The sequence below is a fragment of the Anastrepha ludens genome, chromosome 2 (assembly GCF_028408465.1).
Source record: "Anastrepha ludens isolate Willacy chromosome 2, idAnaLude1.1, whole genome shotgun sequence".
In the NCBI taxonomy this organism is placed as follows: domain Eukaryota; kingdom Metazoa; phylum Arthropoda; class Insecta; order Diptera; family Tephritidae; genus Anastrepha; species Anastrepha ludens.
Genome location: NC_071498.1, coordinates 79468580 through 79485140, shown reverse-complemented (window position 1 = coordinate 79485140; position 16561 = coordinate 79468580). Strand labels below are relative to the sequence as shown.

Sequence of the window (16561 nt, the reverse complement as noted above, 5' to 3'; positions counted from 1 at the left end):
CGTTTAAAAGCCATGGGAATGATCCGAAAGGTAGGCCATTGGGTGCCGTATGAATTGAAGCCAAGAGACGTTGAACGCCGTTTTATGGCATGCGAACAACTGCTTCAACGGCACAAAAGAAAGGGTTTTTTGCATCGAATTGTGACTGGCGATGAAAAGTGGGTCCATTACGACAATCCAAAACGTCGGGCAACGTATGGATACCCTGGCCATGCTTCAACATCGACGTCGGCGCAGAATATTCATGGCCTGAAGGTTATGCTGTGTATCTGGTGGGACCAGCTGGGTGTTGTGTATTATGAGCTACTGAAACCGAATGAAACGATTACGGGGGATGTCTACCGACGACAATTGATGCGTTTGAGCCGAGCACTGCGAGAAAAACGGCCGCAATACGCCGATAGACACGACAAAGTTATTTTGCAACATGACAATGCTCGGCCACATGTTGCACAAGTGGTCAAAACATACTTAGAAACGCTCAAATGGGATGTCCTACCCCACCCGCCGTATAGTCCAGACCTTGCGCCATCCGATTACTATCTCTTCCGATCGATGCAACATGGCCTGGCTGACCAGCACTTCCGTAATTACGATGAAGTCAAAAAATGGATCGATTCGTGGATTGCGGCAAAACCGACCGAATTTTTCACAAAGGGAATCCGTGAATTGCCAGAAAGATGGGAAAAAGTAGTAGTAAGCGATGGACAATATTTTGAATATTAAATTTGTAACCATTTTACGTCAATAAAGTTTCAAATTTCGAAAAAAAACCGCACGAACTTATTCATAGTCCTATTACAATATAATAATATTTTGTGTATGTGTTAAGATTTTAAATACAAATATGTACAAATACAAATTACAAATAAATATTTAAATAGTTTTTGACCAAGTATTTCGCCTCACTTCATTACCCAAACACCACTGTACGATGTGAGAGGAACGGTTTTTTGCTGAGGTTTAGTCAAAAACTTTTATAGGACCATTATTCTTAAGAAATTGCGCGACAGTCAGTGGCCATCGATATTGGGGGATGCTATAGCACACTTTGTTACTGCAAATCCGTGAAAATGCTGTGACGTGATAATTCTGGGAGTGCAGTTCGCAAGGCCGATAAGGCAAATGATTTTTATGGACTTCTATAGCGTACACCGCTAGAACTACAATCGCTCTGCCAGACTCCTATAAGTGATATTCTCTATAATGTTAATAATAAAAAAAAAACGTTTGACACCAAATATGAAACTTAAAACGCAAATATAAAAAATATTTGGTCGCCCGAGCAGGGACTTGAACCCTGGACCCTTGGATTAAAAGTCCAATGCTCTACCGACTGAGCTACCCGGGCATATAAATTTTAATTTCCAAATATCAGTTTTCTCACCATGGCCATTCATTCTTCAAGCTTACCATCATTTAGTTGGTTGTGACATTCGCTAATAGACGCGGTATTCTATTCCACTCAAAGTACCCGCTAGAGGGCGCTCCTCACTGTTCAGCGCGATGTACACAATACAAGCCTTCTTTTTTCTTTAAAAATCTCTGGTCTTAGTTTTTTTATTTACAGTGGATCAAAATTTAGAAAAATAAAAAATAGATTTTTTATGCCAAATTTTCATTATTTATTAATGTTTTTTTGTACCATGGATATATGTATGTACAGTAGCGTCTCTGAAAAAATCTAAATGCACAACTTAACGAAACAAAACTTTCAGCATTTATTCGTTGCTTAATTCTTAAAATAACGGCTTTAAACAAAACAAAAAATACATATGTAGGAATGAGAAGGAGGCAATAATATAAAAAAGTACGTATTTACTCAGTTTTGCACGTTTTGTTTATGTAAACCGAAAGGAGCTGTAACATTTAGTACAGTTGTAATTATATACCGTTATAGTTTTTGTTTCATGTTACTATGTTTTTACTTTTGTTATTAGTAGTAGAAAGGTGTTCGAAGTTAGACAATCGCTTTCTGATTAATATTAATATCAATTATGAAGAAAATAAGTGTGGAGCTCGAAAACAGCGTCGTGGTTTTGACTAATAGTGGAAATTCCTCAAGAAAAATTGCTGATTTATTAAATATTAGCCAACGCACAGTTATTAATGTAAAGAAGCGAAGAAATGTAGCGCATGCACCGAATGTTGGAGGTCGACCACAACTTCTTTCGGACTCAGACGCACGCCTTATGGTGCAAGAAGTACGCAAAAACAGTTTTGTGACACCAAAGAAGGCTGCAGCAATGTTAAATAAGAACGTTAGCGAGTGGACCGCGCGTAGAGCATTCCATAGGATCGGGTATAAATCAGCTGTAAAGAAGAAAAAGCCGGCGTTATCGCTCAAAAATATTAAGGCCCGTCGAGCATTTGCTCGAAAATACAGAAATTGGAGTGTTGAAGACTGGAAACGGGTAATTTGGTCGGATGAAGTAAAAATTAATCGTTTTCAGTCCGACGGAATAAGCTATTGCTGGCGCCGACCTACAGAAAGGATCCAAAGGCATCACGTGAAGCCAACTGTTAAACATGGCGGTGGTAATTTGATGGTGTGGGGTTGCTTCACTTGGTGGCACATCAGACCACTCGTTAAAATTAATGGTATTATGAAAAAAGAAGATTACTTACATATATTGCAGACTAATTTCCCAGAATTTGTTGATATGAGCGCTTACCCAGAAGAGGAATTTATCTTCCAATAGGACGGCGATCCCAAAAATACCGCCAAAATTGTTAAAGAATGGCTGTCGCAACAAAATTTTCAGGTAATAGATTGGCCTGCACAAAGCCCGGATCTAAATCCAATTGAAAATGTGTGGGCAATAACCAAACAGCGGCTGAGAAAATATCGCAGGGCTCCTGAGAACATGACAGAGCTATGGGACCGGGTACAGCAGGAGTGGAACCAAATTCCGCGCACATTTATCGAGAATCTTGTCGAAAGTATGCCCAAACGCATTAAAAGTCTAAGAAAAAATAAAGGCCTATGGATTAACTATTAAAATTTATTAGTTTTTAGCCATGAGTGCCAGACGTGCAAAACTGAGTAAATATGTACATTTTTATATTATTGCCTCCTTCTCATTCCTACATTTGTATTTGATGTTTTTATTTAAGCCGTTATTTTAAGAATTAAGCAACGAATAAATGCTGAAAGTTTTGTTTCATTAAGTTGTGCATTTAGATATTTCAGAGACTTTAAAGTTAAATCGCCCAACATGTGCTCACTATTGCACGCTACTGTATATTTAAGCACGAAAAAGCACCGCAGTTGAAAATTTGGATTAAACAATCGCTCGATCACTATTTTTGAGAATATTGTTTTATTGAAAGCTCAGGTCTTCATTGTTGGTTTGTTTCTCCTTTTTCATCTCAACGCCACGTTTCCTCTATAACGTCAGCAAAGTTGCCAGAGTTGTTATACATTTCTTTATAAAAGAAATGTTTTACAGCAGGCCACTGTGATTCAGTGGATGTGGACGTGGAGATTGAATCTTCGGCGACAGATTGTGAATACATCACAACCGCTGTGATTTACCTCTTGGTAAATCGTATCCGTACTCCGACAGTGAGTCGTGCGTTCGCAATCTGTACGGATGGTTGTGCCTTCAATAACGTGTTTTTTTATCAGAGGTATCAGAACTTCATTGGATCGTACGTTGTCCGGACACACCTCCGAACGAACGGACACAACTTCCCATCCTCAATCATCTCACGTACCCAGTGTCCTTGGACTCTCCTTCCTGGAAAATATAAATCAAGTCACTGATAATACTTTATCAATTTTTTTCCATTATTAAGTCAAATTACCTTTGTTGTATTTCCTTTTCCCAAAAATACTTTTTTCAATTTGTACAGTTTTTTCCGATTTTGTCAATTCTCCCTTAAAGTTCTTGATAATCTAACTGATATAATACCACAGCCTCCCTGCAGTAGCTAAACCAGTCAGAAATCGTTCTTAAAGAAAGGGCCCATCCCTTATAATATATTCCCGCTGCACTGTTTCATTGGGCATGCGGTACGTGAGCCAAACATCAAATAAAATATTCGCGGAAGACATAATCGCGCGCTCTCGAACTAAGTGCCTGTGGAACGGTAGAGATATTTGTCTTTGACCTGCACTGGCCGCGGGAGCACGTGAAGAAGCCAACCTAGTTGTTGTGTCTTGTGTTTTATGTACTGCACATAACATTGCTTTTCTCAAAAGGCCAACTTCTTCCGCAAATTTTATGCATTTGTCATGCGTTCCCAATTCGTTGAATTTGACTCGCGCTTATTCTTTTCTTCACACCTGCACTCATGGAAGGTTCATCGTCATCTATAAAATTATCAATGTTATTAAACTCTTTGTTTGTTGATTTATTTATATTTATCTACTTCAATAATTACTAATATTGCGCAAAATTATTTCAGTAAAAATACCAGCAGCCGTTTCGCAGAAAATAAACCAATTTTGAATACCGTAACGAGTACCGTTATTGTTTGCCCAACCAACATTTAGGCAAGGTTTTAAAATTCATAGGTAAAAATTAGTCTATTTTGAACATATTGAAAAGAACATCAACTCCAGATCTCTCCGGCCCAGGATCATGTAACCCTCAATCAATAGAATTATTCTTCCTGTCACTGCAGTATAATGGAACACAACTCTTTCTCTAGCCGCAGTATTATGGACTGTCGTTTTCATAATGTTTTTGTTTTTTACATATATTTTCTAAATTAAATAATTAAGGAGTTGCTCCTTTTTGGTTGTTTGGGGTTTTCTTCTCTGATTTTATTCTTTTCTCACTAGGATTCCTTTGACAGTTCGTCCCGCACATTTATTTTGCACTTACAAACATTGAGAAGAACATTTCTAATAATAGAATTTTTATTATTTAGTAAAAATAGTTTTAAATCAAATCTTCAATTACACAGAAAAACAAAATCGCACTTTTTGTCTGATGAATGACTTTTGATACTTTATGTTTACTAATTTGACAACGCTGATTCTAAATACACCCTCATTTTTTTTGTAACAGCTATTGTTTACGAGTTATAGCTATCACAAAAAAATCACTATATTTCAGTGTTAATTGACGAATATTTAAACAAATATTAAGTTTTCTTAATATTATTTGTTATGGCATCGTCAAGACGAGTTTGTATAAATGACCGGAATAGTTTTTGTTTTATTTGCGGAGAGTATATGTTTCAAGAAAACCGTTTGAATGTGACATCGTTCGTAAATGAGGCGTACAAAAATTACTTCAGTCACCCAATGGAAATAAAAAATAAGCCTTGGATTCCACAAAAGGTATGCAAAACGTGCGTTGAGTTTCTACGTTTGTGGACGAATAAGAAAAGGAATAAATTTAGATACGAAACTGCTATGATCTGGATTGAACCTGTGAACCACCACGACGACTGTTATTTTTGTATGGTAAAAATAACTGACATTAACCGAAAAAATCGAGGCAAATGGGAATATCTTTCCATACGATCGGCACATAGACGTGTTTTGAGCCCTACGATGTCATCTGAACCTCAACCTGGTGCTTCACAGGAAGAACCTTTACATTTTGAGGCAAAAACAGACAATAGCGATAGTGACTTTGATTGTAACCTGGGAACACCAAAACCATTTAACCAAGATGATTTAAACGACCTCATTAGAGATCTGGGACTGCCAAAGACTGGTTCAGAAATTTTGGCGTCTAGATTAAAAGAAAGAAACTTAGTCACAAAAGAATCTAAAATTTCTGACTATCGCAGAAGAGAACAAACTTTCCTTGAATATTTTGCTGAAGAAGATGACTTTGTATTTTGTAAAAATGTACCTGGTTTAATGGCTGCAATTGGATTACAAAATTATGTTTCTAGTGAGTGGCGTTTATTTATAGATTCATTAAAACGGAGTTTAAAATGTGTTCTCTTACACAATGGGAACAAATTGGGCTCATTGCCTATTGCACATTCTACTAAAGTAAAAGAAGAATATACAACTATTGCTCTGGTTTTAGACAAAATTAAATATGCGGAACACAATTGGGTCATATGTGTCGATTTAAAAATGGTAAACTTTCTTTTAGGCCAACAAGGTGGTTACCTCCGTTACATATAAAACTGGGGCTTATAAAACAATTTGTTAAAACTCTTGACAAAAATGGAAATTGTTTTCTTTTCCGTCTAAAAAGTTTCCAAAATTAAGTGCAGAAAAGATAAAAGCGGGTATTTTTGACGGGCCACAAATAAGGTCGTTAATAAAAGACTCAAATTTCATAGGCACTATGGCAAAATGGCATGGAATGAGTTTGTTTGGCTTGTTCAAAATTTCTTAGGAAATAAGAAAAGTTCTGACTATTCTCAGCACGTCGAACAACTAATGGGTCACTTCCAAAGGGTTGGATATAATATGAGCATTAAGTTACACTTTCTTCACAACCATCTGGACTATTTTCCAGCCAATCTTGGGGATCTCAGCGAAGAACAGGGGGAGCGATTCTACCAGGACCTTCGTACGATGGAGGAACGCTATCAAGGTTACTGGAACACACTCATGATGGCCGACTATTGTTGGAGCATTAACAACAGTTCTATGCCTTCAACTTCAGCAAGGAAATCATATAAAAAAATTTTTTTTAAACTTAAGAAGGCAATAAAATAAAATAATCTTTAAATCTATAGTGTTTTATTACAAAAAGTTAAATGTGTCATATAGAGCTGATACAGGAATTTCAGTTACAGATTGTAAATTGTCATTAAAAATTGGACTAAAAACATGTATCATAACCCAATCATCAGAAATGCTGTTGTGCAGTGAAGCAAACCATTGGTGGTAGTAATGGAAAGTCAATAAAAATAAAAATAAAATAATAAAATATACCAAATGATATAAATTGTCACATCGATAGTAAACACGTTTACTAAAATCCAAATATAACTCGAGATCAATTTTATGACCGAAAATTACAAATGATGAGAAGATCAATAGGCTTTGACATTAATTTGTGAATTAACTTCTACAATTTAATGTAGAGAGACAATTTTTTTACAGAATCTTTAAGAACGAATAAATGTTGCTATTTAATTATATGATACATTATATATTTATATTTTTAATTTTGTTAAATACAAACTGTTATGAAAAAGTATTCCCTGACTTAGCGCTTTTCATAGAAAAAAAAACTTATTGTTCATTTGTGCACGCTTCAGGCACAAAAACAAAAAATACTGAATATTCCAAAACTTTTCAGTAAACTTAAACAATTCTTTGAGTGGCATTGCAACGCTTGCCAGTTGTTAGTTTATAACAATAATAATGCCAATTCATGATTTAAACGCCCTAGTTAACATGATATTCTTATCCACATACAAACATACACAAAAATGTGTAGCTCACAATGAAAAAAATAGAGAAACAATTTAATTGAATATTTAGATTATATTTTAACCCAATTCTCAAAGTGATTTTCATCTGTACTTATACTAATAACTAATCGCATTAATATATCCACAAGATGCCGTAAAATGCCCTATCTATCAAGATTAACCTTGTTAAAATTATAGTGTTTAAGATATAGAATTAAAGAAAAAATAATAATTTCGCCCGAGCAGGGACTTGAACCCTGGACCCTTGGATTAAAAGTCCAATGCTCTACCGACTGAGCTACCCGGGCCATACAAACATTCTGCCAAATTACTCACTTCAACACAATCACTTTCATTCCCATTTAAGAAACCAACATAATTATGCCTTTTATCTGGTATAACACATTTGCTAATAACAGTGGTGGATAAATATTAAGTGCTTATGTGGGTATGCATGGCAGAGAACGTAAATATATAAATTTTATACGTTCTCTGGTTTGCTTGATAACAGGGTGACTGAGATGTTTAAAAATGTACTGAAATTACGACAAGGTGTAATGAGTAAAATTTTAATTAAACTAGTAACCGTGTGGTTTCCTAAGTAATTTAATGCGATTTTAGTTGTTGAGTGGAATATGTGTGGTTTTTACGAATAAACAAAATAGTACAGTTTATTTGATAAATGTAAATTGACTGCGATTTGCCATTTCGACCACGATTTATTTTTTTGGCTTTGACTTGAAATTTTATTCCCACTTGTAACATTATAAGTGTTTACTCAAAAGTGTTGACACGAAATTTTAAGTCCACACTCTCATCTTTTTGGGGTGCTTTGAGCAACTTTGGGCAATGTCGGCATAAAATTAGCTCGAATGGATATTTAATTCAACGTTTGCCGAAAACTATTTTATTTACAAATCTATAATTTTTGTTGTAATTAAATTGTACATTTAAAACTTCTTGCTGAACTCTGCAGTTTGTTTTTTTTTTTTTTTTTTGAAGTGAAACAACTTAGGCGTCGATGGACGAGCTAGAATGGAGAGTAAAATTTCGGGTCCATGCAACGTTTTGGGCATTTTCGTTCCGCGAGAAAGAAAAAAGATATAACGTAGAGGAAAAGGAGATAGAGAGCTATACCTTATACAGTGCACTCGCGGTAACTCGAATAGCCGCTAAGTCGAACGACGTGCTAACTCGAACACATTTTTTCCCCTATTGACTTCTTTGTAACTCGAACAATAAAAAAGCGCTATAACTCGAACAAAAAAACAAATTTATTTGTACACACATTCTTTTCAAACATGTACAATTTGGACATAGATACATATGTAATAGTATATGTATACTAGTGTATTGTCCATATGAATATTTCGGCGTTAATATCCCGTTAGTTTTCTGGGAACAACATCTTGAATTGACCAAATTGCTTTAAATTTGTCATTTGTAGTATATCAGTGCACGTGAGTAATGGATCGTAAAAGGTTGAAGTGTTTAACATTAAAAGAGAGGGCTGAAGTCCTTAACAAAATTAAACGTGGACGTAGTGTTACTTCTCTAGCGGAGGAATATGGGGTAGCCAAGTCCACCATAAGTCTTATAAAAAAGAAAGATAAGGCAATTTATGGCTTGCACTAACGCTACCGGCAACCATAAGCTTAAACTTCTCGTTATTGACAAAGCAAGAAATCCTCGTGTTTTCAAAAATTTTAACTGTCCGGTGGAGTACAAAAATTCCAAATCAGCCTGGATGACTTCGGCGATTTTCAAAGACTGGTTTCATAATTCGTTCGTGCCGCAGGTAAATTCCAGATTCATTAAAACAATTTTTTTAACCAAGTTAAATGACTTTAATATTTAGGTAAGAAAATATTTGAAAGATGGGGGACTACCTGAGAAGGCTCTTCTTCTAATTGATAATGCCCCATCACATCCCAACGAAATCGAATTAAAGTCCGAGGATGGTTTAATTTTAACTATGTTTATGCCGCCGAATGTGACACCATTGATCCAGCCAATGGACCAAAATGTAATTCGTATAACGAAACTATACTACAGAAATTTTCTACTGGCTTCCATTTTCAATAATCGATCGAAAAATCGATATCGATGACTGTTTTTTTAACATAGCACACTCAATTGATAAGTCGAACAAATTCGATAAATCGAACAGCGCCTGTTTTAATTAGTTCGAGTTATCGCGAGTGCACTGTATATATCTTAGATACACTTTAGGCTATTTTTCCTGAGTTTTTCTTTGTGGTTGCTAAAAAGTTGCACTAGCTTTGCTCATGCTTACAACAAGAACGATAAATGAGAGGTGTATATCGAACTGATGGTTTTATAATATCGGAATACGGAGGAGATATTTTCGTACGGCTGATGTGATGATCTAAAGAAAGTTCTGAAGAAATTAAATAAATAAAATTCAAGGATGCACTAACCGAAGGGCAGGCGCAATGTGTCGCAAACAATAATAAGCATTGTATACCCTGGTCCACTTCCTGTGATATTAAAATATTTTTTTATTTGTAATCTATATATTTGACTCACCCAAAATAGCTTAAGCGTTTATCGCGCCAATCTAGAAGAAGAATAATAATATTTGACCGAGCCGACAGCCTTTGCTGCTATCGCTGCGTTTGCTTTAGTTTATTTAATAATTTATTATTATGTAAGCTTTGTGAAATAAAAATAAAATAAATTACAAAAAAATGAAAAAAAACTTTTCGCCCGAGCAGGGACTTGAACCCTGGACCCTTGGATTAAAAGTCCAATGCTCTACCGACTGAGCTACCCGGGCACTAAATAATTTTCTGCCATATGTACCTCATAACTGTAAGGTTTTCGTAACATAGTAAATAAAATATTTCGAGTATAAGTGCACATACATGCACACATACCTATATAGTAAAATATGATTTGGAGAGAGTGTTCAGCTTCGGCACTGCATACATATTTTAGCTAAAATGAAAACGAATGCATAAACGAAAACAGCATGCCCTACATATACTCGTACATATATATGCATGCTATTGAAATGAAATTGCCTCTATAATACCAGAATGGTTTATAAAAACATAATATACAAGTAAAATAATTAAATAAACGGTTTTAAAGTGGACTAAAAATTTCGAAATAATTTATCCTAAGCCTATGTGCATTTCTAATCACATAAAAGTTACACTGAAAATTTGTAAGTGTGAGCTTTCAATTGCTATAATTTGCTTATAATTATTAAAAACGTTTTGTATAATTAGTTTTATTAATATTTATTTGAACTTTTTAGTTTGCGCGTGAGAATTTTTGCATCATTTCAGTATTGCTTTTCCAAACGCCACAAAATCGATTGGAGGGATTTCCACTAGTGTTTTTTTGAGGAATTTCTGAGTAACAGGTTGCGAGTAATTGGCGTTAGTTTTTGGTTTTGTTTTATTTTTAAATGTAAGTTTATATATTTATTTATAAGTAAAGTAGATTCTGTTTTTATGCGGTAGATACGTTCCGCAAGAAACAGCATAAAAAAAAACAGCATAAAAAAAGCTACCAGTTCTATAGTAAAACTATAGATCCGTTTCAAAAGTGCTAAGAACCGCATAAATCCGAAATAATGTAATAAAATCGCATAAAAAGGGGCACTAGTCCCACATTATAACTATAGATACGTTCCATAGACCGCATGAATCGGAAATAATGAAATAAAATCGCATAAACAAAATATTGTATTTTTGAAAATTATATCTTTATTTAAGAAACGTCAGAATCGAAAAATAAATTTACGTCAGAAATAGAATCAGACAATACCCGCATGTTGCGCGTTCGTTTAGGATTTGGCATAAAATCACTTTCGTCACTTGAGGAAATGTACACGCCTGGTGATGCAGGCGGTTCCATACTTGTAGGGTTAGCATTTCTGATGTAATCTGTGATAACTTTTTGCTTAGCTGGTTTAGAATCTTGTTTATATGTACAATTCCCGATAGGTCGAAATGCATTTTTTAGTTAAAAAAAAAACCGCACTATTTCAAAACCGCATAAAAAAAGCCGCATAAAAACAGAACCTACTGTATATTTCTTTTTTATAAATAAAAGCAAGAACCATCTATAAGTATATCCTTGGCCAAAAGTATTAGGCACCCCATAGATTAGTGATGGGCAAACTCAGCACATTTGCACTGTGCAGCAGCGTGTGCTTCTGCGTGCGTAAAAGTGCTTGGTGAAGGGGGATAACAAAGCACAGGGAAGAAACAGAAAAATTGAGCGAGTTGTGTCTGTGTTTGTACCCTGAATGAGAGAGCAATTATTCATGAATTCTTACCAGGGATGCCAACTTTTAACTTCGTATCAACAAATCTCTAAAAAAATAGGTTTTTTTGGTACATTTTTCTTCAATAACTAAATTTAATACATATTACTCTTTCAATTATAATAATGAATTAAGATAATGAACAACAATAAACAAGCAATTAAACATTTCAAAAGTTCGCGTAATACTGTTTTTTAATTGCTAGATGTAAAGAAAACCTCTGAAAATATTTAATTTGAGATTAAATTAAAATCTTACATATTGGAAAGCAATGTCAGTTAAATCTTCAATAATATTGATCACTGCATATACTGACGAATCTGTAAATTATTCACACTTATCTTATGATTACTTAAATGGTTTTTGAAATCGGGTATATTTTTTTAAATTGATGTTTTTTGAATTGAGCTAAGAAATCCAGAAAATCAAATTTGTAAGCAAATTACTTTATAAAACTGCAAACTCTCTTCAGCTACCGAAGTTTGTCAAATGTTTCAGAATTTTTAGCTACTATATGATATCACTTTTTCTTTTATTTTTCATAAAAAGTGGACGTGATTGACAACTAATTTCGCCCATCTAAATCCAATACACTCTGATATGCACAACTGCAAATAAAAATAAACAACCAATAGTATATACTTATGTATATAAATCATGAATAATAAAATCAACAATTTCCAAAATTGATTCCTACATTTAACAACTGCGGCAACTCGTTCTCATAAGTTTTGACATTTCATAAATAAAATCAGTTTTTTCGTGATTTCTTCATTTTTCGACGATATTTTCGGAGACCGGAAGTTACATATTATTGTCGCATAAAAAACCATTAATATTAAGTGTACTTGTATGGTGCATATGCAGAGAAAGTGCTGAAAATTCTATTTGAAAATTTGAAACGGCGAACGTCAAAACAAAGTGCACAGTGATCAACTGCCGACCAAAACATAAATTTATTTCTAATGTATGTAACAGTGGCAACCGTGGTTGCAGAGCAGCAGAGAGGCAACGGAACAATTATCGCCAACCCTCAGCCATGTCAAGCAAACTATTTTCGTCACAGTCAGTAAGTCGTCGCGCCGCGGAACAGTCGAGCCATAAAAAGAACCGAACTTATTTAATAAAATTCGCACTAAAGTCTGTACTGTATTAAAATCCATTTTAGTTTTAGTTCATAAAAGTTACATACAAAATATACCAACACAAATATCTTCAATAAATAATTATTTGTTACATATGGGGGCTCGTCCCAAACAACGCAAATAAACGCGTGTGATTTCCATTATATATCTATAAATTCGGGTGATTTAAAATTTGATTGAACAAAATACGTTGCGATAAATTAATAAAAGTGCATAATCTGAACAAATCTGCGGTAAATCAGCAAAAGTGCATAAATAAAGTGTTGGGTGTGTGTGGCAACTGATTGGCGTATGTGATTTTAAGCAGAAGGTAATAAGAATACCCTAGGTACGAGATAAGTGTGAATCGTGCCCTTGAAGTTGTCCACATATAGACATAACAGTAGTTGCGGCGCGAAAATAGCGAAATATATAACATATAAACATAACAGTAGTTGCGGCGCGAAAATAGCGAAATATATAACATATAAACATAACAGTAGTTGCGGCGCGAAAATAGCGAAATATATAACACATAAACATAACAGTAGTTGCGGCGCGAAACTAGCGAAGTATATAACACATAAGCATAGCGGTGGTTGCGGCGCGTAACACATGCAAAGTGCACAGCGTTGATGGCAAGCAGCGGTAGCACATACAACACACGTTCTAAAGGCACATCAAAAAATTTAGCGAAAACCGAAAACGACAGCAGAAGCAGCAGTAACAAGGAGGGAAAGCAGCAGCACGAAGAGGTAAAGCAGAAAGTCGAAAAGGAGAAGCAGTACATGAAAGAAGCACATAGCGAAACAGTAGAGCGAGAACAACAAAATATGCCGAACGAAGACAACTTACAATCAGGGTTCGAATTGCTGACTGAACTTCAACTATGGCATTTTCAATGCATAGTCGTTTTCTGCGCAATAACCGTGACTATCGCTTTAGCTATGAAATAGATGCATGTTAAATGGAAATGAAATATGCAAACACTCAAATGAAACGAACTGCTTAACTGACGACTATAAACGACGAACAAGTGTAAGCCGACAGCCACAGTTCTTCGTATAACAGTTAACTATTGCTGCTTAAAAGAACTATAGTTATTTGAATGCATCATTGTAATAACTGCGACAATAGCTTGGATAGCGAATTTAGGTGATCGATGCATATCCCATATTTAGTTAATATATGTATACAGCTGTTAGTGTGTAGATCATCATGGCTCCGCGATTAAATAAAACCCGAATTTTTGAACATTTTAATGTGAAAGAAGATGATAATATTGCTATATGCAATATTTGCAACAGCAGTTAAAAACAAATAGATTGTTTAATCTAAAAAATCATTTAAGCAATGTACATAAAATTAATATTAGTGATGATGAAAATTCAAGCAGTTCTGGTAGTGGAATTGCTAAAACTGGATTTCGTAAGCAATCAGTTAAAATTGAAATTAACAAAAAGGAATTAATTAAAAGCTATATTGAACTGGTCACCGAAGAAAGTATTCCATTTAATGTGTTAGATTCTAAAAGTATGAAAAACATTATAGATCCCATCTGTCGTGGTTTGAGTGAAAAAAGCAACAAACCGTTTACCTTAAACAGCCGAAGTTGTAAATGTGTTTTAAAACAAGTTGCAAATAATACAAGAGAGGAAGTCAAAAAAGAACTAAATAAGCGCTTAATATCATTAAAAATCGATAGTGCATCTCGTCTATCACGTAATATATTTGCTCTTAGTGCTCAATATATAAATAATTATAATATCCAATCAAGAATTCTCGGAATGGTTGAACTCAAGGGTGTTGCATCAAGTTCTTCCCGAAATATTGCTGCTGAAATTATGAAAATATTGAGCAAATATGGTGTCGGTCTTAATCAAGTTGTGTCTATCACATCTGATAATGGGGCAAACATGATTAAATCATCAAAAATTTTATCGCACTGCAGCGTTTTAAAAGAAGATAGAGACGATGTAGATGAAGCCAATGACGTTTATTTGAAAAACATAGAAATGTTTAATGACACATTAAAAATACAAATGGGAGATATTGAGATTTGCCGCTGTGCAGCACATACTGCTCAACTTTGCGCATTAGACAGCACTAAAGATCCTGTAATAAAAAGTTATTTAATGAACTGCCGAAATTTGACTAAGTACATAAAAAAAAATTCCAACGGTTACCGTGAAATTTTTGAACTAAAAAAATTAGCCCTACCTCAACTGGATTGCCCAACTAGATGGGGCTCAACCTACAATATGATTAAAAACATATATAATTCCAAAGATGTATTAGTTAACATTGAGTCTGTAAAAAATAAATCGCAGGATGAAAACTTTGAACTAAACGATGACTTATGGGCTTTTATAAAAAGTTACTATACAGTTTTTGAACCACTTCAAAAAACTATTATTAAATTTCAAGCAGAAGCATTGCATTATGGTGATTTCTATGCACAATGGCTAAGATGCAAACTTTTAACAGAAAAAATTTTGCAAACACATGATGATTCGTTGTCTCACACAATTGGAAAAAATCTGCTTCGCAACATAGAAATTAGGACGTCCAAGTTGCTAACAAATGATAGTCTAAATGCTTGTTTATTTTTGGATCCACGTTTCAATCACACCTTAACAGCGGATAAAAGAGCAGACGCAATCACCATCATAAGATGGAATAAGTAACATACTGATTGAATTAATTTAATTTTCTTTTTGAAGTTTCAAATGTATCTTTAAGTAAAAAAATTGTTATGGAATTATTTTGGTTTTAATATATACATATGTATTTATTTATTTTTTATTTTTATCTGTACATATACGAAAAAACTGTATCAATAAAATTTACAGTGTTGCCCCTGTAAAAATAAAAAATCACACTGAATTTAACAAAAAAAAAAACCCAATTGTTTTTATTTGCGAGCATCTAGCTACTATGTATGTATGTATAACCAAATAAATATATACATATGCGTGTGCCTGAATGCTGGGTTTTTTTAAGTATGTAAACTATGTACATATGCGTGTGCCTGAATGCTGGGTTTTTTAAGTATGTAAACTATGTACACATGCGTGTGCCTGAATGCTGGGTTTTTTTAAGTATGTAAACTTTGTAAATATGCGTATACGAGAATACTGTGATTTTTTAAATATGTATACATTGTACCTGAATTTTGCAATAATAAAAGAACTACTACATCTTGTGACAAATATCTAAACAACCAATAAGAAATAAATATTAATCGACTAGAAGCCTCGCTTTCTCAATATGCATACAGCAAAACTAAAGATAGTCTTTCCTCAGGACCAATCCGCTATTTTGGCTTCCTCAAGGAACTGCTCACTAATTTTAAAAGCAGCTCATACAAGGGCGGGGACATCCTTGTGTGTGAAAACAATTCATCAGGCTCCAATGTTTGCATTCGGCGGAACACTTGGATTTGATAACCACTTGTGCCCCAATTCCTATTTAATGGCTGAACTTTATACCTTCTGCACTTTTTTTGGTGCTTGTATTTTTTATATAAAATATGAAATAAATTAAGAAATAAGTCGCAAATTTCGATGTCTTCTTCATCCATTTTGTCACCGATGTATTTTGTAAATATTGTTTGTATGTATGTAACCAACTAAAACAGCTGTTATCTACGGGAAATAGTTTTGCTCAGTTTTGTGCACTGTAAGGGCATGCGGTAAGGGAATTCCATGCGGGCTTCACTGTTTTCAGCATAAGCAATTGTCGCAGTTATTACAATGATGCATTCAAACAACTATAGTTCTTT

At 34.4% G+C, this 16561-nt stretch overlaps 3 non-coding genes across 3 annotated transcripts; all 3 read right to left on the bottom strand.

The window, feature by feature from the left end:
* Positions 1-1278: 1278 nt before the first annotated feature.
* On the bottom strand, positions 1279-1351 carry Trnak-uuu (transfer RNA lysine (anticodon UUU)). The gene has a single exon. It is a non-coding gene; the product is annotated as a tRNA-Lys (tRNA).
* Positions 1352-7585: 6234 nt separating this feature from the next.
* On the bottom strand, positions 7586-7658 carry Trnak-uuu (transfer RNA lysine (anticodon UUU)). Its single transcript has one exon. It is a non-coding gene; the product is annotated as a tRNA-Lys (tRNA).
* Positions 7659-10077: 2419 nt separating this feature from the next.
* On the bottom strand, positions 10078-10150 carry Trnak-uuu (transfer RNA lysine (anticodon UUU)). Its single transcript has one exon. It is a non-coding gene; the product is annotated as a tRNA-Lys (tRNA).
* Positions 10151-16561: the final 6411 nt, after the last annotated feature.